Below are 27,676 nucleotides of genomic sequence, written 5' to 3'. Positions count from 1 at the left end.
ACTCCCGAAGGAATTGTGGAGGATGTCTTGGTCTCTATTGACTCTTGGGATTATCCTGCAGACTTCCTGGTTCTGCAACCAAAGGCAAAGCTCACTGGATATCCCCTCATTTTGGGAAGGTCTTGGTTAGCCACTGCAGATGCCTATATCAGTTGTCGTGCCGGAAATATGACCATCAAAAATGGTCCTATGTCCAAGCAACTTGTCCTATACCCTCCTGCCCAACCCTCTTTAGAGCATGACTTACCACTCTGGTTGGAAGAAGGAGAAGAAGACGAGGTGTATTCAGCACCTCTATGTACCATAGAAACCAATAGAAGAAATCCCCCAACCGAGGATGATTTGATCGAGAACTTGATCCAAAACCCACCTTCCAGTGCACTATCTTTAGAGAAGTTGGTGGAGGATGCCCAAGCTAGCACCTTAGTGGACCTTTGTACAACCAGCCCTGTCACTCCCAGAGTCAAAAGTGTGGAGTTCGGCCCTGAGAGAGCGTTAAAGATCAGCTCCTCTCTATCTCCTTCCCAGGAGAAGGAGTTGTGTAGCCTATTGGCCAGCCACTTAGATGCTTTTGCTTGGAGCTATAAGGAGATGAAAGGAGTCCACCCCTCGGTCTGTACCCATCATATATACATCAAAGAGGATTGTAAACCAGTTAGGCAACCCCAGAGGAGAATGAATCCAGCCCTTAAGGACATTGTCAAGGAAGAATTGCAAAAACTGTTGGATGCCGAATTCATTTACCCCATCTCAGATAGTGAATGGGTGTCCCCTCTAGTGTTGGTTCCCAAGAAGAATGGGAAGTGGAGGATCTGTGTAGATTACCGGGAGCTGAACAAAGCTACCAAGAAGGACCATTTCCCTCTACCTTTCATAGATCAAGTGTTGGATGGACTGGCAGGAAAGAAGTTCTTCTCTTTCCTGGATGGGTTCAGCGGGTACAATCAAATCCAAATCAGCCCGGAAGACCAAGATAAGACCACCTTCACTTGTCCTTGGGGTACCTTTGCCTACCGAGTCCTTCCCTTTGGGCTATGCAATGCTCCTGCTACTTTCCAGAGAGCTGTCCTAAGCATCTTCTCGGAGCTGGTCCATGATACAGTGGAAATCTATATGGATGACTTTACTCCTTATGGGGCCAACTTCCAGGAAGCATTGTCCAATTTTGGAAAAGTCCTCACCAAATGCATTGAGATGAACCTGTCCCTCAGTCCCGAAAAATGTGAATTCCTGATGACTGAAGGGACCGTGCTAGGCCACACCATCTCTAGCCAAGGATTACAGGTGGATCCTAACAAAATTGCTCTAATCAAGAAGGTTCCACCTCCACAAAAGGTAAGGGATGTTAGGAGTTTTTTGGGATTAGCAGGATACTACAGGAGATTCATTAAGGACTTCAGCAAGCTCACCTCGCCATTGTTCGGCTTGTTGGCAAGAGATGTGGAGTTTAAGTGGACTGACGCTTGTCAGAAGAGTTTGAATGAGTTAAAGGACAAGTTGGTGTCAGCACCAATCTTGAGAGGTCCAAACTGGGCCCTACCTTTCCACATCCACACTGATGCCTCAAACAAAGCCATAGGGGCAGCTTTAGGACAAATTGAGGAAAAACTTCCATATGCCATTTACTTCGTTAGTAAGAACTTGTCCAAAGCTGAGCTGAATTACACTGTAACCGAGAAAGAGTTCTTAGCTGTAGTCCATGCACTAAACAAGTTCCGTCATTACATTACCGGATATCAAACATTTGTACATACTGACCATGCTGCTATTAGATATTTGATGAATAAACCAGATGTGAATGCTCGTATTATTAGATGGTTACTTTTATTGCAGCAGTTTGATCTAACCATTGTTGATAAACCAGGAAAAGAAAATGTTGTTGCTGACTTCTTGTCTAGATTGGATTTGTCTGCAGATGAAGATGGGACGGTGGATGACCAGATGCCTGATGAGCATCTGTTTGCTATCTCAGTACTCTCTCCATGGTTTGCTGATATAGCAAACTACCTTGTTTCAGCTCAGTTTCCTCTGCACCTCTCTTCAAAAGAGAAGAGCAAAATCATCAGAAAGAGTGCCTCATTTACATGGATTGGGGGCAACCTGTTCAAGCTTGGCCCCGATCAGATCTTAAGGCGTTGTGTAAGGGAGGAGGAAGTCTTTGACATTCTCCTCACCTGTCATGATGGGCCTTGTGGAGGACATTTTGCAGCAAAGAGAACTGCCTTCAAGATCCTGCAGGCAGGCTACTATTGGCCCACACTTCATCAAGATGTCAGGAGATATGTTAGCCAGTGTGACCAATGCCAAAGAATGGGGAAACCGACCCAAAGGGATGAGATGCCTCTCCAACCTCAAGTGACTCTCGAGCCATTTGAGAAGTGGGGCATGGACTTTGTGGGCCCAATCAATCCCTCTTCGAGGCAGAGATCCTACATCATAGTGTGTACTGACTACTTGACAAAGTGGGCAGAGACTAAAGCAATCAAAGCAGCAACTGAAGAAAAGGTGGTCGAGTTCTTAAGAGAGAACATCTTCTACAAGTTTGGCTACCCAAGAGAGCTGGTGACCGATCAAGGGAGCCAGTTCACATCCAACTTGGTTGAAGATCTACTAGCTCATCACAAGATCAAGCATAGGACTTCCACCCCCTATCATCCTCAAGCAAATGGGCAGGTGGAAGTCACCAATAGAGCATTAGAAGGGATCTTGACCAAAGTGGTGAGCAGCAGCAGAAAAGACTGGGCAGATCACCTAGTTGAGGCCACATGGGCTTACAACACCACTTGGAAGACCACCACCGGCTTCACACCTTATGAGCTGGTCTATGGGAAGAAAGCTTTGTTGTCCATTGAGTTTGAGTATAACACTTTGAGGTTGGCAGCTCAGCTGGACCTAGATCTCAGCCATGCACAGAAAGAAAGGTTATTGCAGCTGAATGGACTGGATGAGCACCGCATGCAGGCCCTCCTTCACTAAGAAGTGGTTCAACTTCAGAGGAAGGTGTGGCATGACCAACATCTCCATGACAAGCAATTTCAGCTGGGAGATTGGGCCTTGTTGTATGACTCCAGATTCAAAGATTTCAAGGGGAAGTTGAGAACCAGATGGCTAGGACCTTATGTGGTGGAACAGTGCCATGACAATGGATCTGTCCTCATTCGAACCATTGATGAGGAATCCATTCCCATGCTTGTCAATGGGCACCGATTGAAGATCTATAGAAGACCTCTCTCAAGACAAGAGTTTATCAGCACTATGGAGAAATCTGTTTTGGTCATAGAGAAGGGTTCTGCCTCCACTTTGGGCATACCCTGAAGGATCTAAAACACAAAAAAAAAAAAAAAAAAAAAAAAAAAAAAAGAGAAAAATAAAGATCCTTGGGTGAAAACCTCTCTGAGGCGCCCAAGGCAGGCAGTAGGGGTGAAAACCTCATTGAGGCGCTTCTATTGTCTTTCGAAAAAGAAAAGAGAGAAAAATAAAGATCCTTGGGTGAAAACCTCTCTGAGGTGCCCAAGGCAGGCAGTAGGGGTGAAAACCTCATTGAGGCGCTCCTATTGTCTTTCTAAAAAAAAAGAGGAAAAAAGGAAAAAAAGGAAAAAGCAATCAGCACCATAAAAGGTTTGCATGCAGATGTTCTATGGAGGAGAAGAAGCCTCTCCACTCCAAGCCAAGGGCCTTCATCATGCTAGCAAAGGATGTCATCAGCACCTCCTCCAAGAACAGCAATGTTTTTTAAGGTATGTGCAATTATTATCATGCTTTGGATCTTCTACAGGAGGATACAGTTTTTCTACAGGAATAGACAGTCCTCCTACAGGAAGACGCGGATCTTCTACAGGAAAGTGCCAATTTTCTACAGGAAGCTCTGTGTTCTACAGGAAACTTCCTGTAGAAGGTTACGATGGCTGAAATGTGTTTCAAATGAAGATCTAGCGACTAAGGAGTGGATTGAATGCATGCATGCCAATGATGGCACCCCTGAACATTGCCATTATCGTCCTCCACCATCCTCGTCGCCATGCAACCAAGATCCCTGCAGCAGCACAACAAAGTAATCAGTTCTCGTGAGAAAGCATCTGTCAAAGAAAAACTAGGCACCGAGAACCATACCACATCCATGTTGATCCATCAGAAGCGCTGGGATCGTGATCGAGAAGCCAGAACCGCCAGCATGCAGCATACACCCGAGGAGAAAGAACGGTGACAAGACCCCTCGCGGGGATCCTGTAACAGTTCAACCTGCTCAAGTGAAGACCGTTCACAGCACCGCCATCTGAGATCAAACACGGGCGCATGAACGCAGAACCATTCACTCCATCTCCAGCATCCTGTAACCACGAGCCTACAGGAATGTGCAGCCACAGGCGGCAGGTAGATCCATCGCTCAAAAAAAACTGGAAATCATGTGCAGCCGCGCGCAGGTAAGTGTTCTAATCCTTCTCTCCATCAAACTGCATGATTATTACTTCGATTTGTTTTGCATGGCATAAAGGTGAATGGTTGAGCAGCCTAAAGGCCAATGATTGGCCACGTCGGTTAGTAAAGGGATAGTCAGAGGACGAGGTGGCAGCCACGACGAAAGAAACACGCTGCAAGCACGTGAAGATCAGTCCCGTCAACCGAGAAGTGAAGTTTAACCGAAAAGGGCGGCGGCAGATCTGTGGGAATGAATGCGGCAACAAACGAATGTGCAGGCGGATGATGGGTGACGTCACCCAACGGTCCGGCGGGGACAGCTCACCCCCGCGCCACGAGCTGCGCCGATTCAAAATCTAATCGGCTCGATTAAGCGTGTATCTCCATCAACCTCACTTCAAAACTCGAGTAGATCCTCTGCTTACCTCTGCATATTGATACACCGAGCTCTCGGCTACCTGAACGCTGGTAAAGCACCTCTCGACCGCCAGCCAACTAAAGCTCTTCCCGAAGCCTGCGCACTGCTCCTACAGGAACAGTTTCTACAGGAACGCTGTCCTACAGGAAGCAGTTTCTACAGGAACGCGGCTCTACAGGAAGGTGAAGTCTTCACGTAAAAAAAGGTGGCAGAAAAGAGGTAACCCTGCAACTCCTTCCGCAATTGTTTTTTAAAGGTGGCAAGGCCTTTAGTCACAGTGTGGTCATAAAAAATTGGATTGCCGTGCCTATACTATCGCTCCTACAGGATAGCTGTATAATCAACTGTGGTCTGAAAATTCATTGCATGTTCTGTCTTTAGACCGAATTTCCTGTGTATCCACCACCTCTGGTATAAACCACTGTGTTCATCATGCCTGGCGGGTTTATCAGGCGAGAGCCCACTAATTCAAATGCATTAAGGAGAAACCCGGCAGTGGTTGAGCTCTTCACTAGAGCGCAATGGATGCCTTTCTGTGATAAACTACAGGGCTACGATGATGAAGTAGCCGAGGAATTTTTGCAGGCTCTACAGCCTAAATCACAGACATTGGCCACGGTAACCTTCAGAGGTCTCAGCCTCGAACTCACCCCAGAGCATATCAGTCGGATTACAGAGCTGCCCATGGGTCTGCCGTGGGACAAAGAAGAGCAGAAGATGAGCCAGCAAGCAAAGAAGGAGTTCTTCCCACCGGAAGAGTCATTCACCGAAGACAAAAATGGAGTCAAAAGGGCAAGCCTGTTGCCGCCATGGAACGAAGTCAGTCTACAAATTATGAAATATATCACCTGCGAGGGTCGATATAACATTGTATATGCGTATCACTTCAGGCTTCTTAACGAACTAAGACACCAGATTGACCTCCCTGCAGCACAGAGGTTGAGCATTCCTTACTTTCTACTACAGTCCTTAATGGAGTGTTCCACCAAGCTCAAGGACGGAATTCCGGACCAGATAGCCCACCATGGGCTAGTCAAGCTCCTCGTGGAGGATGCTCTCCGCTCATATAAAGTCCCCCTCGCTTGGGAATCATTTAGGAACTTATCCAGAACGGGGAACATAAAAATGTTGCTTGAAGAAGCGGAATCCTCTAACGGAGAAGAAGAAGAGCCAGCAGCCGGGAGTAAGAAAGGAAAAAGCCAAAAAGTTCCAGCTCCAGCACAGAAAAGGGAACGAAAGAAGAAGGAAGAGGGAAAAGATGACAAAGTCAAAGAGGACACCCCCATCCTATCAGCAAGGGAACAGAGGTTGAAAAGCAGGGCAGTCAAAGCTGAGGTGGCCCCTGCCAGCCCAAGCACCTTGTCAGCTTCTGCAGTCAAAGCCAAACGCAAAAGCCACGAAACAAGGCAAGAGAAGGTGGTGAGAGTTGCATCTGCAGGAACGCAATCACAGGCTTCTACAGGAAGCCCGAAAACGCAAACTCAGGCTTCTACAGGAAACCCGAAAACAAAGACAAAGGTTTCTACAGGAAGCCCGAAGATCAGTAAGGTGCAGGCTTCTACAGGAAGCCCAAGAGCAACGACCAAGGCTTCTACAGGAAGCCCGAAAATTGTTGGAAAACAGGCTTCTACAGGAGGCCCAAAGACGGAGACAAAGGCTTCTACAGGAAGCCCGACAGTACAACCACAGGCTTCTACAGGAAGCCCGAAGATAGAGACAGGGGCTCCTACAAGAATCACAAGGCTGGAAAGAGGGGTTTCTACAAGAGGCCCGAAGGTCATTGCGAAACAGCCTCCTGTAGAGAGCCCGAAGACAAAGAAAGAATCTTCTACAGGAGGCCCGGAAGCGGGCAAAGCAGGGTCTTCCACAGGAAGCCTGAAATCAAAAAAGGAGGGACCCTCTACAAGGAACTCCGAGGGAGCAAAACACAAGAAAGAGAAGGCTGACATCCTCGATAAGGAGGCAGCAGCGGCGCTGGCTGCCCTCAGCACACCTCCAAAACCGAAAGAGAAAAGGGAGAGGGAGATCCCTCTGCCACCTGAAGCCAGGAGAAGCAAGAGGATGTCCCCGAGCAAACCACAGCCTTCACCCAGCGGCCATACCACTTCAGGGGACGTACCTACTTCACCCAGTGCAAGAACCCCCTCTAAACCATCAGCTACCCCCGAAAAGAGGAGCCCAAAAATAACTTCCTGGACACGAAAGATAGGCCAGTCGCCTTCTGAAGCCCGACTCAAAGAAATAGAAAAAGGGAAGGAAGCATCACCCTCATCACCATCAGGGGCAGAAAAGGCAGGGCCATCAAAAGCAGAAAAGAAACAGCCTGTTCTGGTCCTGAGTCCTCGGCCAAGGACGAGGAGCAGGGGCAAGGTTGCTCAAGGATGAGCAAATGGTTCAGCTGGGGGGTGATGATGAGCCCCAATTTTGGTACAATTTGGGCTCATTTTTGGCCTATTTTGCTTGCTCAAACCATTCATTTTTATTGTTTATGCATACACTTCTTAGTTTATTCATGTTGTTTGTAGGAGAAAGGATAGGCACTTTATCTACGTAGCTAATGCATTGTGATTCCAGGTTTTGGCATTAAAAGGGAGCAAAAGACAACGAAAAGGTGGCAAGGAGACAACGAGTTGGCATTGCTGACGTAAGGAGAGGTTGTCCACGGTCTTGGGGGACATTCCTCGTGATCCTCACCAAGAACTCCGAGCCCCACTCCATCCTCCCTCCGAGCTTAATACACGGCCAGCTGTTCTACAGGAACAGCAGTTCAAAACTGCTCTACAGGAAACAACATTTATGATCATCCTACAGGATCAGCAGTTAAACTATAGATTGAACAGCCGAGCTCCTAGAATCATGGATACTTGTTGGAGCATCGTTTTGTATAAGTATAGAGGCCTTAGCCTTGGTTAGGTTGTTGAAACTCTCGTATTACTATTGTAATTTTGGAGCACAGCTCAAGTTTCGTTCTCTTTTGTAAGCCAATTTGGCATGTTATCAGATTATGAATAAAGAAGGCCACTTTTGAGTTAGTTCTGAGTTTTCTCAAAGAGCTATAGCTCTCAGGTTAGGGCCCAACCTGAGAGCCATAGACCTCCTCAGTGTTGTAATGCATTTACCATTAGTTCCAGCACTTGAGTTTGTTTAGTTTCCTATGCAATTCGGATTTCCAGCTTGTTAGTTTAATTGTTTTCATTAGCATAGATAGGACTGGTATGATGCTTTGCTTTCAGTATTCAAGTTTGATAGGTTGGTAGAATAAATCTCTTGGAGCTCCAACAAAAACAGGTTGTAAAGGTTCACTGCCATCTCACTGTTTGGGATTGGGGTGTAGACCATGATCAGCCACCAAAAAGAACAGCAGTCGTTTCATCTCCACGCAAGCTGCCACATGAACGTTTGTATTGAAGATCCATTCATACATTCTCGACATTGATCCATACTACACTCTCACGCATTAGTTTCATTTCTTGTTTTCCATTTCGGATTTATAGGTTTCATGGCATAATAGGTTAATGAATTTCTTGTTTTGATGCACAGGTCATTTGTTTCATTTACACTGCTCTTTCTCAAGCCACTTCCTTCTTCGTTCTCTCCATCCACCTGCAAGTTCTATTCACCTTCTATCTCACTCACTTGCCCTCCAACTCTCTCATTTCACGTACAGCTCCATCTCCTGCACTCTCGTTGATTCCACCCTTCCAAAACATCAACCCATTGCATGCACCCTTCCTTCGTCTGACTTGCCATTTCCTAAGATATCATTAGGTCCATCTCCATCTCCCTTAGCCTCCCACACCACTCCAACACTCATTCAACTCCTAAAAACCTCCACGGCCAACCATCCTGTAGACGTGCACAGCCATCCCGTAGAAAACAGAGTATCCTGTAGGATCCCCTACAGCCTTCCTGTAGGAGGCCATTCACTTCGTTGCTGAGCTTCTGAACGTGAGGGACCTCTGTGGATGGGTGCTAAGGATCCTTAGGAACCTCTCCTAGCCTCCCCAACCTGTCCCACACTTTCCTTCCTTCTCCATCCCACCTGCACAATCAAACCCTAATTAGGCCAAGTTCACACTCATTCCACACACCTAAAGGAAAAACACAAAAACACATTTCTCATGATGCAAGTAGCTTAGACCCATGCATTTACACTTGTTAGAGGTAATGACAGCATTCATAGGAGTTGCATCCACATTCTTTGCATTATAGAAGATAGACTAGTTAAATTAGGGTTTCATGGATTTACATGCTTTTGATTCAGTTTGTCAAGCAGCGTAGCCTTCCTTTGAGTTAGCTTTCGTCCATCATTGATAAAGCTTCTTCTGTGAGCCTATAGAAGTTGGCTTAAGCCCTAGCGGACTTGTGCCAGCTGACCAAGTGACAGCTGCGACAAGGGCTAGTACTTGTGCATACAGCACCGTCGCTTCCAAGTTTGTACGAACTACCGGGTTGATAAAATTAAGAGACAGGAAGCCCCAGGAGTTGTAGCATTATTGCTACAATACTGGAGCTCACCAACCACTGAGCATGCTTCTTGCCCTTTCCATCAACGTCTTGTTCATTCTTTCTGCGACTCCATTTTGATGAGGTGTATATGGAGTAGTCTTCTGCCGTGCTATACCACAGTTCTTACAAAATTCTTCAAATTCCTTGCTGCAAAATTCTCCACCATTATCTGTCATCAGCACCTTTATCTTCTTCTCTGTCTGATTTTCCACCAGAGCCTTAAATTCTTTAAACCTGTCAAAGACTTCAGATTTCTTCTTAAGAAAATATATCCATGTATTCCTTGAGAAGTCATCTATGAATGATACATAGTACATAGACTTACCCAGTGATGGAACCTTCACAGGTCCAAACACATCATTGTGCACAAGCTCTAATATCTGTTTTGTCCTCTTACCACCAGAGGGGAAACTCACCCGATTCTGCTTCCCATATACACAATTTTCACAGAAATCAAAATCCAGAGAGCTATTATTCATACCTTCTACCATACCTTTACCATGAAGTATTAGAAGGCCCTTCTCTCCAATATGTCCAAGCCTTTGATGCCACAACATGGTCTTCTCTCCAGAGACCACTAGATTCTCTACTCCATTTTCAGGAACCATAGAACTATTGCACCCATCAACAACAGTGCTACCTTGCAGCTTGTATAGAGTTCCAATCCAAACTCCCCGCATTAATATCAGTGCTCCTCGAACCATCTTGCAGGTATCTTTCTCGAACACCGTCTTTACACCTGCATCATCCAACTTGCTTACAGAAATCAGATTTCTGGCTAATGCAGGAATATGTAGAACACCCGGAAGTGTTCTAACCCTTCCACCTTGCAACTTCAACTTTACTTTTCCCCGACCAATGATTCTAGCCTTCCTATCATCTCCTAAGAAGACATCACCACCATCGTATTTCTCATACTCGCAGAACCACTCTCTATGGGGAGTGAAGTGAAAGGATGCACCTGAGTCAATCAACCATGCCTCATGATCTACATGTGTACTTGAAGAAGCCAAGTACACATCCCCACCTTCATCTGAGGTGGTTTTCGCCTCTGCAGAAGGAGCATCATCAGATCCCTTTCCTTTATCAGGAGCTTTAGATTTACAATCCCTTCTGAAGTGCCCTTCCTTTCCGCATTTCCAGCACACCACCTTTGTAGGTTTTCCTGGAGATTTAGATCTCCCTCTAGATTTAGATCTCCCACTCGATGACTTATTTTTGTTTCTGTTCTGGGACCGTCCTCGTACAGACAAGGCATCACCATTCTGGTTGTCCATATTTTTCCGTCTCATCTCCTCCGTCAGCAAGGCTGAGACTATTTCATCAAACTGCAAAGCAGTTGCATTGCTACCTATTGCAATAACCAGACTATCCCACGAATCTGGTAGAGAACACAACAGACTGATGCACTTATCTTCATCTGAAATTTTAATATCAACAGATAATAACTGACTTACCACAGTATTAAACGCATTCAGATGCTCTGTCACCGAGTCTCCATCTTTCATCCTCAGGTTATACAGCTTTTTCCGCAGGAACAGTTTATTCACCAGAGACTTAGATTGGTACAAAGTCCCTAACTTGACCCACAAAGCCTTTGCCGTAGCTTCCCCTGATACATTCAGCAATACTGAATCCGAGACACACAATCGTATTGTGCTCTTTGCCTTCCGATCCAACTTCTTCCATTCTTCATTGGTCACTCCCGATGGTTTAGTACCCGGATCTACCACGATCCACTAATCTTTATCCACCAACAGATCCTCCATCTTGAGTTTCCACAACTCAAAATTCTGACCATTGAACTTCTCAATCTCTATCTTTCCACTGCTCGCCATCTTCTTTCACCACCAGAATCGATCTCACAGATCTCCCACTGAACAGGGTCTACCACAGGCCTGAGCAAAACCCCTCAGCAACAAAGGCATCCCCTTGAAGCCAAAACAGCTCTGATACCAAATGTAGGTTTTAACCCTGTACAGAAATTACCTGCATACGAATTCTTAAACAAAGAAAATAAACAATGTGAGAGCATAACCCATAAAACACATATGCACAGAGATTTTTCCTTGGATCCCAAAACCGGGACTACTAGCTTGATTTTTCATTATGTTCCTTTCAATGTTACAATACATATTTATACATGCCGAAGCATCCAATACCATGGACCGAAAACCATCGCGTCCAATACCATGGACCGAAAACCATTGCGTCCAAAAAACATGTGCGAAAATCATGCACAAAACCATAGGTGGGTCCGCCCAACCTAACATATGGTCCAAAACCAAAATTTTCCGGGGCACTGCCCCGGACCCCATAAAGTGGGGTTACGGGTGCCCTTCAAACCCCCTATTAACTACATGGAAAGAATATAACACAACCCAACAGAGATGAGTTGCCTCTAAACCCACAAATGACGTTACAACCTTTTGAGAAATGGGCGATAGATTTTGTGGGACCCATTCAGACCCAAGGAAAGAAGACGGGAGTGTAGTACATTATCACCACGACTGAGTATTTGACTAGATGGGTGGAGGCATAGCCTGTGAAGGACTGCACAGGCGCAACCACTGTGGAGTTTCTCTTTGATTATGTACTAACGCGATTTTGGTGTCCAAAGATTTTGATGAGTGATCTTGGTACGCACTTTCTGAATGAAACGATCAGCATGATGACAGAGGAATTTCAGGCATATCACCAGAACAACGTGCCTTATCACCCACAGGCTAATGGGATGGTGGAAGCATTCAAGAAGGTACTGGAGAATGCACTGGCAAAGGTTTTCAATGCTCATCAAAGTGATTGGGACCTGCGCATACCCACAGTACTATGGGCTTATCGAATGACATGAAAAAAGTTGACTGGACAGACACCCTTTAGGCTTGTATACAGTGTTGAAGTAGTGATTGTAGGTTTTAACCCTATACAAAAATTACCTCAATATGAATTATAAAACACATAAAATAAACAATGCAAGAGCATAACACATAAAACACATATGCACAAAGATTTTCCCCTGGATCCCAAAACCGAGACTACCAGCTTGATTTTTCATTATGTTCCTTTTAATGTTATAATACATATTTATACATGCCGAAGCATCCAATACCATGGACCTAAGACCATTGCGTCCCATACCATGAACCGAAAACCATCGTGTCCAAAAAACATGTGCGAAAAATCATGCACAAAACCATAGGTGGGTTCACCCAACCTAACATAGGGTCCAAAACCAAAATTTTTTGAGGCGCTGCCCCAGACCCCATAAAGTGGGGTTATGGGTACCCCTCAAACCCCTTGTTAACTACGTGGAAAGAATATAACACAACCCAACATTCTCCCACTTGTTGTTTTCTTTCCACAGGGGGCCACAAGAGAGCTTAGTCATTTTTCCAGCCCTGAAATGCCCATTGTCTGTCTACACCAAGAGAACTTCTCAAAGCTCACAAATTTTGTCAATGCATCTGCAGTATTCTTCAAAGTGTCCACCTTTACCAGCAACACCTTTTTGTCTTCTATCATATCCCTCACAAAGTGATACTCAACATCAATGTGCTTTGTCTTTGAATGATATGTGGGGATCTTTGCCAAGAAAATTGTACTTTGGCTATCACAATTTATCCTTATAGCTTGCTGTACTAACCCCATACTTGAACACAATCTTTGCAGCCAAACTGCTTCCTTGCTTGCATGAGTGGCTGCCATGTATTCTGCCTCTGTAGTTGATAGTGCCACTACAGATTGTTTCTTACTCATCCAACTGACCGCACCTCCAAATAGGTTAAACACATACCCACTTGTAGATCTTCTCTAATCCAGATCTCCAGCCCAGTCTGCATCAACAAAGCCATGAATATCCAACACTCTGTCCAATCCTGGTATTCCTTGGTAGCACAAACCATAATCACTAGTGCCATGCAAATACCTGAAAACCCACTTCATTGTTGTCCAGTGCTCCTTCCCTAGTTTTGACATAAATCTGCTCAATACTCCCACTGCATGTGCAATGTCTAGTCTAGTACAGATCATTGCATACATCAGGCTACTGACTGCACTTGTATATGGAACATAGGACATGTCCTCTTCCTCTTCTTGTGTCTTGGGACACTGTTCAGCAGATAACCTCACACCTACAGGAATAGGAACCTACACCGGTTAACTATCCTGCATATTAAGCCTCTGCAATATTTTCTCGACATACTTCTTCTGGTTTAACCAGAGCTTCCTCTTTGCCCGATCTCTTTTAATTTCCATGCCCAAAATATAGTTTGCAACACCAAGATCTTTCATGTCAAATTTGGAGGACAATTGGGTCTTCAAATCCTGGATAATTTCTTTGTCATTTCCAACCAGCAACATATCATCCACATACAAGACCAGATAAATAACACGGTCACCAATTAATTTAAAATACACACAGTGATTTGCTTTGCTTATGGTGAAGCCAAGTCCCCGTATAAATGTATCAAATTTTTGGTACCACATCCTTGGTGACTGTTTTAACCCATACAGAGACTTCTTTAACTTGCATACCAATTCTTTCTTACCCTTCACCACAAAGCCTTCAAGTTGCTTCATGTATATTTCCTCTTCTAGATCCCCATGAAGAAATGTTGTCTTCACATCCATCTGTTCTACCTCAAAATCAAAATCATCAACAATAGATAAAAGTAATCTAATAGAAGTTACCTTGGCAACAGGAGAAAAAATATCACCAAAATCAATTCCCGACACCTAGGAATAACCTTTTGCTACCAACTGGGCTCTGTATTTCTCCACCTTTCCTTCAGCATTTGTCTTCTTCTTGAACACCCATTTGCTGCCAATGGGTTTCCTTCCAGCCAACAACTCCACCAGATCCCAAGCCTCATTTTTGTGCAAAGATGCCATTTCATCAACCATGGCCTCTTTCCAGAGTTTTCCATCCTCTGAATCCACTACTTCCTTCATAGTTCTGGGATCATCATCAATAACAAACAAAGCAAAATTTGAACAGAAAGCAGATGGACTATACCTTTTTGGCTGCCTTCTTTCTCGAACTGACCTTCTCACAGCCACAGTTTGTGGCTCTTCATCTTCTGATTCCTCCTCTGCTGTAGAGTCTGATTCTTCCTCCTTTAGCTCAAACTCTATCTTCTCAGGTTCCCTTGGTTGGACTTCATGTTTAATAACATCTTTCACCTCTCTGAACACCACATCTCGGCTGTACACAACCTTCCTTGTCACTGGGTTCCAAAGCTTATAACCCTTTAAACCATCCTTATACCCAATAAAGATGCACTTTTCAGATTTACTATCCAACTTGGTTCATTTCTCCTTTGGAACATGTACATATGCATCACATCCAAATACCCTCAGATGTGAAAGAGAGGTTTTCTTACCAGTCCATACCTCTTGTGGAGTCTTGTCCTCCAGCATTGATGAAGGTGACCTATTGACCAGGTAACATGCAGTATCCACTGCCTCTACCCAAAATTCTTGTCCTAACCTGGCACCACTGAGCATGCTTCTTGCCCTTTCCATCAACGTCTTGTTCATTCTTTATACAACTCCATTTTGTTGAGGTGTATATGGAGTAGTCTTCTGTTGTGCTATACCACACTTCTTACAGAATTCTTCAAATTCCTTGCTGCAAAACTCTCCACCATTATCTGTCCTCAACACCTTTATCTTCTTCTCTGTCTAGTTTTCCGCTAGAGCCTTAAATTCTTTAAACCTATCAAAGACTTCAGATTTCTTCTTAAGGAAATATATCCATGTATTCCTTGAGAATTCATCTATAAATGATACATAGTACATAGACTTACCTAGTGACGGAACCTTCACAGGTCCAAACACATCACTGTGCACAAGCTCTAATATATGTTTCACCCTCTTACCACCAGAGGGGAAACTCACTCGATTCTGCTTCCCGTATACACAATTTTCACAGAAATCAAAATCCAGAGAGCTATTACTCATACCTTCTACCATACCTTTACCATGAAGTATTCGAAGGCCCTTCTCTCCAATATGTCCAAGCCTTTGATGCCACAACATGGTCTTTTCTCCAAAGACCACTAGATTTTCTGCTCCACTTTCAGGAACCACGAAACTGCTGCACTCGTCAATAACAGTGCTACCTTGCAGCTTGTACAAAGTTCCAATCCGAACACCCCACATCAATACCAATGCTCCCCGAACCATCTTGTAGGTATCCTTCTCGAACACTGTTTTTACACCTGCATCATCCAACTTGCTTACAGAAATCAGATTTCTGGCCAATGCAGGAATATGCAAAACACTCGAAAGTGTTCTAACCCTTCCACCTTGCAGCTTCAACTTTACTTTTCCACACCAATGATTCTAGCCTTCCTATCATCCCCCAAGAAGACATCACCACCATCATATTTCTCATACTCGTAGAACCACTCTCTATGGGGAGTGAAGTGAAAGGATGCACCTGAGTCAATCAACCATGCCTCATGATCTACATGTGTACTTGAAGAAGCCAAGTACACATCCCCACCTTCATCTGAGGTGGTTTTCGTCTCTGTAGAAGGAGCATCATCAGATCCCTTTCCTTTATCAGGAGCTTTAGATTTATAGTCCCTTTTGTAGTGCCCTTCCTTTCCGCATTTCCAGCACACCACCTTTACAGGTTTTCTTGGAGATTTAGATCTCCCTCTAGATTTATATCTCCCACTCGATGAATTACTTTTGTTTCTGTTCTAGGATCGTCGTCATATAGACAAGGCATCACCATTCTGGCTCTCCATATTTTTCCATCTCATCTCCTCCGTCAGCAAGGCTGAGACTATTTCATCAAACTGCAAGGTAGTTGCATTGCTACCTATTGCAATAACCAAACTATCCCACGAATCTGGTAGAGAACACAACAAACTGATGCACTTATCTTCATATGAAATTTTAATATCAACAGATGCTATCTAACTTACCATAGTATTAAATGCATTCAAATACTCTATCACCGAGTCTCCATCTTTCATCCTCATGTTATATAGCTTTTTCCACAGGAACAGTTTATTCACCAAAGACTTAAATTGGTAAAAATTCCCTAACTTGTCCCACAAAGCCTTTGCTGTAGCTTCCCCTGATACATTCAGAAATACTGAATCTGAGACACACAATCATATTGTGCTCTTTGCCTTCCAATCCAACTTCTTCCATTCTTCATCAGACACTCTCGTTGGTTTAGTACCCAGATCTAAAGCGATCCACTGATCTTTATCCACCAACAAATCCTCCATCTTGAGTTTCCACAACTCAAAACTCTGACCATTAAATTTTTCAATCTCTATCTTTCCATTGCTTGCCATATTCTTTCACCACTAGAATCGATCTCGCAGATCTCTCACTGAACAGGGTCTACCACAGGCCAAGCGAAACCCCTCAGCAACAAAGGCGTCCCCTTGAAGCCAAAACTGCTCTGATACCAAATGTAGGTTTTAACCCCGTACAGAAATTACCTGCATACGAATTCTAAAACATAGAAAATAAACAATGCGAGAGCATAACACATAAAAACACATATACACAGAGATTTTCCCCTGGATCCCAAAACTGGGACTACCAGCTTGATTTTTCATTATGTTCCTTTCAATGTTATAATACATATTTAGACATGTTGAAGCATCCAATACCATGGATTGAAAAGCATCGCGTCCAATACCATGGACAGAAAACCATAGCGTCCAAAAAATATGTGCGAAAATCATGCACAAAACCATAGGTGGGTCCACCCAACCTAACATAGGGTCCAAAACCAAAATTTTCCGGGGTGCTGCCCCAGACCCCATAAAGTGGGGTTACGAGTGCCCCTCAAACCCCCTGTTTACCACGTGGAAAGAATATAACACAACCCAACAGTGATGCCCATGGAATACATTGTGCCTAGTCTGTGCATAGCAGCACTCATGGGTATGACAGATCACGGAGCCCTAGAAGAGAGGCTCGCGTAGCTTGTTGAGCTTGAGGAAGAAAGCTTTTTGGCTAGATTTCACCAACAGGTCCAAAAGAAGCGCGAAAAAGCATGGCATGATCGACACATTAAACTGTGCACCTTTAAGGTAAATGATCTGGTTTTGTTATATGATAGAAAGTTTCATAAATATCCAGGGAAATTCAGGATGCACTGGCTAGGGCCTTATGTCATTAAGGAAATTACTAGCGGTGGAGCAGTTCAGTTGGTTAAATTGAATGGAGATCCCTTCCCAGTAAAGGTGAATGGAAGCCAATTGAAGCCGTACACCAGTGATTCGGCTAGGTGACTATATGAAGGTAGTGTAGTCTTAGCACTTCAGGTAGATGAAAGGAGGTTCGGGACTATAAAATACATTGCCAAGGTTAGGGAATTGTACAATTGGAGGATTGTGTGGAACGAGGAGATGTCACAGGGTTTGCGACATCATGGACAGAGGTGCTCTACCCAGGGAGAAATCGCATAGGTTAGTGAAAAGTGACTGTTATAGTCACTGTTCATGATTTGACGATGAGAATGTGGCCAAATGGAGTAGGCAATCGACATTTAAGATGAAATTTATGGTTAAGATCCTTGAAAATCTGTTGCCAATCTAACATTAATGAACCGAATTTGGGGGAAATGGTTGGATTTGAATTCAAAATGGCCTATAAATTATGTGTGACTACCCAACAAAAAACACTTGGTGTTTTGAGCATTGAGTTGGTGAGCTCTTAGACATGCATGAACTGCGCATTTTTCGAAGAATTGTTTGACTGCCCAATGTTTGATCGATTTCTAGAGTCTGACCACTATTTCATTCGTAACACTATCCTAGGATCAGAAGCTATGGACGTCGAAGCAGTGACAACTGAGGGGGCTGTGCCAGAGGTTGTTATGGAGGTAGAGGGAGCTACTCCAGAGGTTGCAGAGGTACTAGCTGAAGTCCCCAAGGATGCCTAGACTGATGCCTACCCCGACCAAGGAGAGTGTGAAGGATAATAAGGGCAAGCAGGCTATGATACTGGTGCACACATTGCCTAGAAGAAACCCACAGAAGGAAAAGCCCACCACACAGGAAAAGGGAAAAGCTATTAACTTGGAATCGGAGGAGGAAGAGATTGAGGACATCCCGATGGATGATGAATATTTCAGGGTGGAAGTGGAGGATGTTGAAGTCGAGGGTTCTAACCCTATCACTAAGTTGCCCAAATACGTCCCTCCGCGCAAGGGCAAGATCAAGGTGCCAAAGGACATTGATAAAAGCAAGGTCACCTTGAACATACCTCTGCTTCCCGATGATATTGTCTTTGAAGGATCAAGCTTGGGGTGGGTTCCGATGTTGAAACTGGAAGATTGGGACTTAGATGACACTGAGAAGTTCCCTCACTTGGTGACAGAAAAGCCAATGTACCGCATTGTTCACACAACCACTGGGACGACTACATTGGAAATGCAAAAGTGGCTCAAGGGTGTAGACAAGGCAGGTCTACTCAACCTGCTATGGGTGTCGCACTATAATCACACACCCATTATAGTATTAGTCATCAAGCAATTGCTATGCTTGGTGCACGATGGGTGTCTATAGCTGGAGGAGCCAATACCCATCACCGACAGGTTGATCCATAGGATCACATGACTTCCATATACAGGGGAAAAGCCAGCCATGATGTTTGGCAGAAAAGGTGGTGAGTAGGCCCTTGTGGAGGCCATGAAGGAGAAATTCAAGCTCATGAAGAAGCCACGAGGCTATTCCATCTCGAGTATCTGTGATCCTGTGGTCAAGGTGGCCACACAGATTTTGGTAGGAAAAGTTATGTGGAAGTGTCATGCAGATGAAGTGTCAGCACCTGTCATCACTCTAGCGGCCCAATGCACCGAAGGAGTTCAGTTTAATTGGGTGCGCTATCTCTGCAGTGAGTTCCTTGCGAACTTCTGTGAGGCACATGAGCTTAGCAAGATCTTCCACTGTGCGTGGCTCTTGCTGTCCATTATGCTGGTAGCCTAGGAGCTACATGAAGATAGTCAATTCCCCTTGGTCACATCGGACTTGCCAGAAGTAGTGAAGTACACTTCGCTATGGGCAACCAAGGATGCTTAGCGCATCAAGGATAGTAATATCTTCTAGATCTTGATGGAAATGAATATACACATGGCTATCAATCACAAGCCGTGATTTTCGCCTACCGTGTTTTCCAAACTATAGGAGTATGTGGAGTTCAAGGTAGACTTTCAGCACATATCGATTAGTGCACGGAAGGACCCTGAGCAAAAGTGGAATGACTTGCCTTACTTGGCAACTGACGACGTGATTGATGAAGTTCTTTATCACTGGCTAACAGAGTGGCGCACTACCTCAGACTCGGCGGTGGGATCGAGCAAGTTCAATGTGCAATGCAAAAAGGAGGAGGCGAAGCTCAAGATGATGTAGGTGGTTGAGAAGAGGAAGAAGGAGGCCGTTGAAAAGGCCCACACAGAGAGCGATGCTGCATAGCAGGCGGAAAAGAAGACAAGAGAAATAGAGCACAACTATAATAAATATGCAAGGTCGCTCTCGCCCAAAACATAGCAAGAAATGGACGAGCAGATAGAGCAGCACAGAGTGGACCCGTAGACGGCATCATACCATATCAAGCGTCCAAGGGGACAGGAAAAAGTTGGGCCACGAAAGAAATCGAAGGCCAGTAAGACGTCACTGGACCCAATCACCCTAACAAAGGGAGATTTGAATTACATTGGAGATACGGTGCGGGATGTAACTGTGTAGGTACTACAACAGTTCGGGTAGCAGTAGTAGCAAGTATTGGGGGCCATCCAGACGGGTCTGCATGAGCTGCAGATCCATGCATCATAGGTTGGCATAGTTTCCACCAGCCTCGCCATATGCACTTCAAAAGCCGTCAGGATGCTACGTGCAAAGGACTCCCAAGCGATAGTGCTGCCGGATGGAGCACTGACCATAGAAAATTAAGTTGATAGGCCCACTGTTAGTGCCCTCAAGGGAGTGGGGTTGAACTTGGCAGCACTTCCTAGTGAGGTGCTCCACCTACTGCAGGAAGGAGTGATCGCGGAATTGAGGGTCTATGAACAACGTGCTATGCAGGTGATCAATGAGCAGGAGATCAATAATGTGCAATTGGCCCTACAACAAGACTCTTCCATTACCACTGTGACTGATGTAATTGATCAAAACAAGTGCATAGTTCAGGTCATGGAGGAAGTGTGCCGAATGGTCCCAAAGTTGGCCATTCCTGAGGGAGAACCGGTAAAGGTGTGTGTTCACAAACTTGCTACAGGGGTGCACAAAGCTCACAAAGAGTTGGCTAAGGTTCAGCTGGAGATGAACCTAAAAATTGTAGCTTTGTAGTTGAAGGCCCAATCTTCAACTCCATTGGAAGTAAGGGAGTAGAGCGCAACCACTGTCATAGAGGCGATAGCGACAGTAGACAGTGCAGTAGTAGATTGCACACAACTGTTTTAACAGTCATTCGAGGTCCTGACTAGTCTGCAAGAGGATCCTAATGTACAGTGGCTAGAGATAGAGGCACGATAACTATAGCAGTGCTATGACGAGGTAAAAGGAACAACATGCACCGTTGCTCTCACACAGATACTATCGAAACTGCCAGAGGCCAAAACATTGAAGGAACATGTAGATGCAGCACAACACAAAGAGGCAGTGCTGAAGGTGCGCTTGAAGCCTTTGTTGGATGAAAATTATTCCATCAAAGCCTCCATTAAAGGCAAGCTTGCTAGTCTGCAAGCGACTCAGCGGAAGCTTCAGGCTGTCAGTTCAGGACCAGTGACAAATTTATTGGTTGAAGAAGTGAAGCAGGCGACCGCGTAGTGCACCGTCGAGGTTGCTGTCATACATGTCGAGCTGGTAGGTCTTCATGCCAAGATCTCTACACCCACAGAGTTACTCGAGGGTGAGTCACCATGTTTGTGTTGGGGGCCTGATGGGAATGGGTTCCCCCAAGAGCAGTTTTGAGGCTAAAGCCGATGTTTTGGGACAATTTTGTAATAAAGTTGTAAAGTCTTCGCATTTTGTGTTCACGGAGCGTGAAGGTGTCAAGAATCATAAAGGGTTGTCTACCCTTATTTTGTAAAGTGTTAAGTCAGCTGTAAAGATCTACCCATGGTCCGCAGACCACGGGATTGTATAAAAAGGAGCTAAGTAAGCTCGCTCTAGGAAATTAAGGAAAACAAGTAATCTTTGGAAGTTTTGGTAGAGAAGTCTAGGTGTTTTCGAGTCTTAGCATAGGTAGAGGCTTTGCAGCTGAGTGCGCAGAGGCCTAGGGTGGAATTTCGCAGCTGAGTGCGCGGACCCCTGTAGATGTGTGCGCAGGGTGGATAAAGTCTGTAGTAAACTGGAAGATATCAATAAAGAGAATTATTTTGCAATTACTATGTATTTAGTCTCTGCTAATGCATCTGATTATATTGCAATCTTGGTTTATTTTACAATGTTTATTTGATGCGTGAATATATGTGATTATATATGTTAATTGAATGCAGTTAAAGATATGAGTTTACGTGACGCTAACTATAATTGATTGGTAAGATAAGTAAAACACTTGAGATAACTTGGGAACCTATACAATACATTATCATAGCTGCGCAAAAATACCTAAATTGCTGGTTAGGGTTGTGTGAATGTCAATCATACACCCTCGCGGAGGTACTAAAGGGAAGAATAAAGGGTAGATCGATAAAGCCCTAAGGCTTAGCGACCTGCGCGAAAGCAGGGGAAGGGGGTATAAACCGACATCACGACCATCTTAGGGTGCAGAAACTTGGTTCCAGCATCCCCCCATACTGCTTCGAGTGAGACTTCGATCCACACTCCATGGGCTGATGCCGAAAGGGCCAGTAGTGTAGGGATTTGTTTGGCTGACTAATGCTGAACCTGGGTCAGGGCCCACAAAGCCAACACATGTAAAACATTCAAACCTTTTATATAAAGGGTGAAGTTTTTTCATTTAAGAAGATATATAGTTTTGGGTTAAGTGACTAACAAAAGGGAAATATAAGGACATTAAATGATACCAAGAATAAATCTTAAAAATTGGAGGGCCTATTCTCTCCCTCATATCCATAACCTCTTCAATTTCATAGTAGAATAGGCTTCCTTAAATCTTGGACTTTGATTGTTCCTATTTTAAAAGAAATTATAAAAATAATCTCTCTGTTTATAGGAATATTATGATTAGTCCCCTTTTTTTCAAGTTAGAGGGAATTATTCTAGAAAATAAGATCAATGTATAGCTAAAATGTCACGAAAAAGGATCTAAAGGCCAAACCAATTTTAGGAGATATCATTCAACTATGGACCACCTTGTTAGGCTTAGGATCATTGTAAATGAGTGTCACAATAATTAAACTAATCCCATATGTTTCCTTGTTGACGTTAGAAAAGCATTTGACATAGTGTCCAAAACTGACCTTTAGAGTAGATTAGAAAAGATAAAAGTTCCTTTCAAGTTGAGAACTACTACAATAAGGTTTTACGGGAACATTTTTTTGTCGGTCAAAATATTTCTATTAGTTCTTCAAAATTTTACATTGGATGAACATGAAATCCCTTGCTCTCCTCACCTCACTATAATCATATTTTCTAGCTAGGAGAGAAATGTGAAAACTAGGGACAAACTACCAAGATTTACATAGTAGCTAGAAACAAAAATACCATAAGGCCCAAAACGCAAAGGGATTGAAAATGACACCAACATCCATCAAGGAACATGAGGAAAATTTGGTGTGTGACTTGCACCTGGTGCATCCAGAGGTCAAGGGTCCCCATGTACATGAAATTTAATGTGACCAAGACACCCCTCCATCTGATCTAGGAAATCATTGGTGCGTCTTTGACTCCTTCTCATGGATGCCCAATGGTTGAGGATATCCCACTTGTTTTGCTATAGATCATTCATGAATGTAATGACTTTGTTATGGTCATCATGTTGTTGTTGTATCATGTCCTCTAAAACTTCAATGATATTCTACATCTATAGGTCCAAGGACTCCATGGATGGAAGTTGGTTGACATGTCCTTGAGAAAGGACCAAGTTCTGAGAAAATTCCTCCTCAAACTCTACTCCTGCAACCCCATCAACCTCTACTACTCCTACGTGACCACCATGTCGCACTAGTTGGCCATGCATCCCTAGTCACCTTTGAGCTTGACCTTGTTTCCTAATCATCCCCATAGGTGAAACATTCCCTTGGTTAACGATCCCAACTATGACTCTAGTGTGACATCCACTCTAGTAGGCCCTGGAGATAAGACCCATAGACATAATGTTAAGAATCCCAACCCTCATAGAATCCCAAGTCACAAATACTAACTTCTAGCTCATCCAGCAACTGCTCGGGTCTACGTTCACACAAACGCCCAGAAAGTGTCTCTCCAGGCTATAAAAAGTTCCATAGGTTACCAATTTCCATAATCCCACCGCCAGACATCCAATGCTTCCCTGGGCTAGTTATAGCTCAATTCATAGTGCCCCATGGGTGGAGTTGAAGGATAAAAGTTGAGCAATTCATTCTAATAATTAGAGCAACAAAAACTCATACAATCAAGGACCTATGGGACAAGACATACCAGAACCCCTTCACAAGTTCTTGAATCTATCTGCCAATACCAACCCTCCAACCTGACTAGTAAGAAGTTGCCCCGTGTCAATGCAAAATAAAAGCAATGTACCCACTAGAAGTTTCCTACCCCGGGGTCCCAAATTGTGTGACTACGCTTCTCCACATGACCACACTACAATTCCCACCAACCAGTTTTGATGACATAAATCAAATTCACCAGAAAATCGAGCATACATAGGTTAGAAACCTTTGCATACTCTACATTATTTTTGCCACCCACAATTGCCCATACCTTGAGTCCATGGACAATGCATTCAGACTATAACCCAAATTTTATACCAACAACCATGCATCTCGATGCTTCTAAGCCTCTGTCACCAGGTGTCCCAACCATTGGACTTGCTGCTACCCCTTGTCATGTACAAAAGTCTCTCTTGCGCTATTTTGTGCCATTTAAACCATGATCATCCACCCCCATTAGGGTAGGTTTTATGAGAACATTATTACGATGTTGAGGAACAATAAAATTTAGATGAAATAAATTAGTTGTAGTATTGGGGTTAATTAAGAGTGTCCCTTTTGATGGTGCTGGACCTGCCAACATTCAGGGGGTCTCCCCAATATGAAGTCTCAATACCTCACATCGTTTGGATTAGGAGTGCCATCCATAATATGACCCGATTGCCGAAATAGTGAGTTTTAGTTATATTCCTTGGCTACAATAACACATTGAATGATGTATTTGTGACTTTGGTGAAACAAGTGTGTGACTTTGTGGAGGGTCAAGTGCGTTGGATGAAAGGTTCTAACACAATCAAGGCCAAATGAGTGAGCCCCTTAAAAGCTTGTAATAGTATGCAGTTTGAAAGGAACACACGAGCATAAAATACATCATAAATTAGCCTACAAAATAGTTCACAAGTTAACCATGATGGAAATATACAACAACACACATTCAAAAAGATTCATACTAATGCAAACAAAATAGTTCATAAGCGTTAGTGTAAATGAAATAACATATATTGCAAAGATAACAAGAATAGTCCTACGATATTCACAACATATGAATGAAAATATTCCGACTCTAAGCTTTTATTAAGGTGAAAGTCCCAAGAATACATATAGAATTGACGAACCACTAGTCCCACTAGTGGAACATGAAGCCAACACCATAGAAAGTTTTAGGGGCGAATCTTAGCCCATGGGAGAAATTTAAGGGGTTTTATATTTTGGAGGGGCGAAATTTTTATATTACACCCCTTTTCTATAGTTTTCCCAAAAATTATTTAAAAAATAAATAATTATTATATTTTACCCATGAAAAATAAGCCAGATTAACATTCAAAGCCCCAATTCACCCTGTTTTCAATTGGGTTTTTCTTCCAATCACCCCGATTTCCAGGAATGCAGGTGGGGTTTGCTTCCAATTGTCCCCAATTTCCAGGAATGTCACTAGTTAGGGGCTATTTCACCCCTATCATTCTTGGAAATCGAAGGCAGGGTTGAATTTATGAGTTTGCAATTTGATTTGCCTGTATAAGAAACAACTTCATGATCAATTGAGGCTTCATAGTAGGATGAGTGATAGATTCAGACAATGGCCTCTTACTTCTGAAATTCTCTTTTTCCCTATTTCTCAATCTACCATCATACTCCTGTATCAGAGAGGGGCCTGATAATGTGCCTAGATTCAACTCTACTGTTAATTTCAATGGAGAAATATTTGGAAGCCCAAACTACTGCAGAACATTGAGACAAGATGAACATGCCTTTGCAAACATGGCACTTAATATTATTTCCCAGAGAGGCCTTTCCAAAGCTCTTGCAACAAGAATCCTAGTATGGCTTTTGTTTTGGTGTTTTTTTGAAACTTATTTTCTAGATGATCTATTTCCTTTGATGGTCACCACATGTGGTTTAAATAGGATGAGATGGGGGTATACAAATTTTTTGCAAGAGATAACTGAGAGAGAAGGAGAAGCATCGCTTGTGTATACTATTGTGCAGTCTAGTCTAGGCCATTTGTCCTATTTTACTTTCACTATGGATTTATTTGGGTTAAGATAGATGGGTGAATGTACCAAGAACAAAAATAGGCCGAGAAAAATGATTCCATGACTTCCTGGTCAAGTTTAAAACAATGTAAGTGCTTCTTGAAATTTTACTATTTTTTATATAGTTTAAGGTGTATTTTTCTTATAATAGGTATTATAGTTCCGGGCTTGTGTTTTTATGTGAAGTTTGAGAAACACTTTTTTGCATTTTTGCTAAATAGTTTAGCATGCCTTATTTATATATGCTAATTTTAGTGATTTTTGTGGGATGGTAGTGGCACACTAATTTGGGTTTTTCTCACAAACACCAATAGAGGGAGAATGTAATGATGAGCGGGAGAAAATAACTATTTCCATAGCATTTGCATAACATAGGTCCAAGTATATAACATTGGCCCAATGGTTGAAACACCAACACTTAGCATCTATGAGAAATATGCTCACCCAAAGAGAGAGAGAGTAGCAGGAATTCTGTTGAACACCAACATTATGAACCTTGGGATGGAGGACCATCACAATGCATTTCTTCTGATTTTTCCATAGAAGGTTGTTCTAGATTCCATTCTAGTCACAATCATCATTGTGAGAAACATTTGCATCGTCCTGCTCTACCATCATTTGGGTTTAGTATTTATCCCATAATTAGGTTTATTTTTCCACAGAGGAATATATTAGGCTCTCTTCATGATTCAACTTCATCCTTCTCTCTCTTAATGGAAGCTATTGTAGCTAATAGATCTCTTTTTGGTGACTATGTTGGGAGCTCTCTACATGAGCATTGTCATTAGCATTGTCCAAGGAAGATATTGTAGTAAACATAGTTGGTACATATGTTAGAACCATACATAGAAGAGTGTCTCAACAAGTGCCTACCCGATTTGAAGAACATGAGAGAGATGAAGAGGAATAGATTAAAGGCGATATCCCAAGGGATAACAACATTCCTACATTGGGAATTTCCAATGCATCAAAGCAAGTTGAAACATTTTCTTCTACCAATTTGTCACCTTGGTCTAATTCAATGTAATCCCAGGGTTTGCATAGGCAGCAATAGCAACAACAACAACAGAGTAAACAACAATGGATGCCACAAACTATTCCTCAACCTGGGTCATCCTTTTTAGCACCTGGATATTGTGGGTCTCCTTTATCAATAGTTGGACCTATGACAATAAGGACATCAATACCAGTTTTCTTAGCCCCTCCCTATCGAAGGCCCCATTCATATTTTTTAAGAAATGACACCAATTTGGTGCCTTCTCCACTCCAAACTACACCGACAGTTCAAATTCGATCTGTTATCCTAGTTTTCTCTAGTCCACTTGTGTGGGGGACTTTACCACAAAACATAAACCTAAGTTCCTTAGATAATGAAGACTCCACACTTCAATTTCACAATCATCTTAGGCTTTGAATTTTTTCTAAAACAAGTTGATATAGTGATATTCTTCACATTTCACTCTAAAATTTTCCTCTCTTCCAGGATACAATTGATATGTGAGGGCAGTATCTGTTACATATTTTGACTCTGATTTTCCATGCCGTGTTTTATGAGGTTACAAAGCTAAATGTTTACGCCATATGCCTTTTTGAGGGTGTTCAAATCTCTCAACCTATATGACTATATGCTATTATCAATCTAAATATCGTTGTAGTAGATCTAGGCTACCTATTTCTCTAATACTATGAGTGACTAATAGATTGCCACAAAGTAGTTCTGTA

At 43.3% G+C, this 27,676-nt stretch overlaps 1 pseudogene; it reads left to right on the top strand.

The window, feature by feature from the left end:
• The window catches only part of LOC149153597 (uncharacterized), a 67,029-nt pseudogene extending 39,661 nt beyond the window's left edge, over positions 1 to 27,368 (top strand).
• The last annotated feature ends 308 nt before the right edge of the window (positions 27,369 to 27,676 follow it).

Source organism: Pinus tabuliformis, chromosome 9 (assembly GCF_031772625.1).
Source record: "Pinus tabuliformis cultivar Carrire ecotype Pingquan chromosome 9, CPIR1, whole genome shotgun sequence".
Lineage (NCBI taxonomy): Eukaryota > Viridiplantae > Streptophyta > Pinopsida > Pinales > Pinaceae > Pinus > Pinus tabuliformis.
The sequence above is the reverse complement of the archived record's forward strand: the minus strand, read 5'-3'. Positions and strand labels throughout refer to the sequence as shown.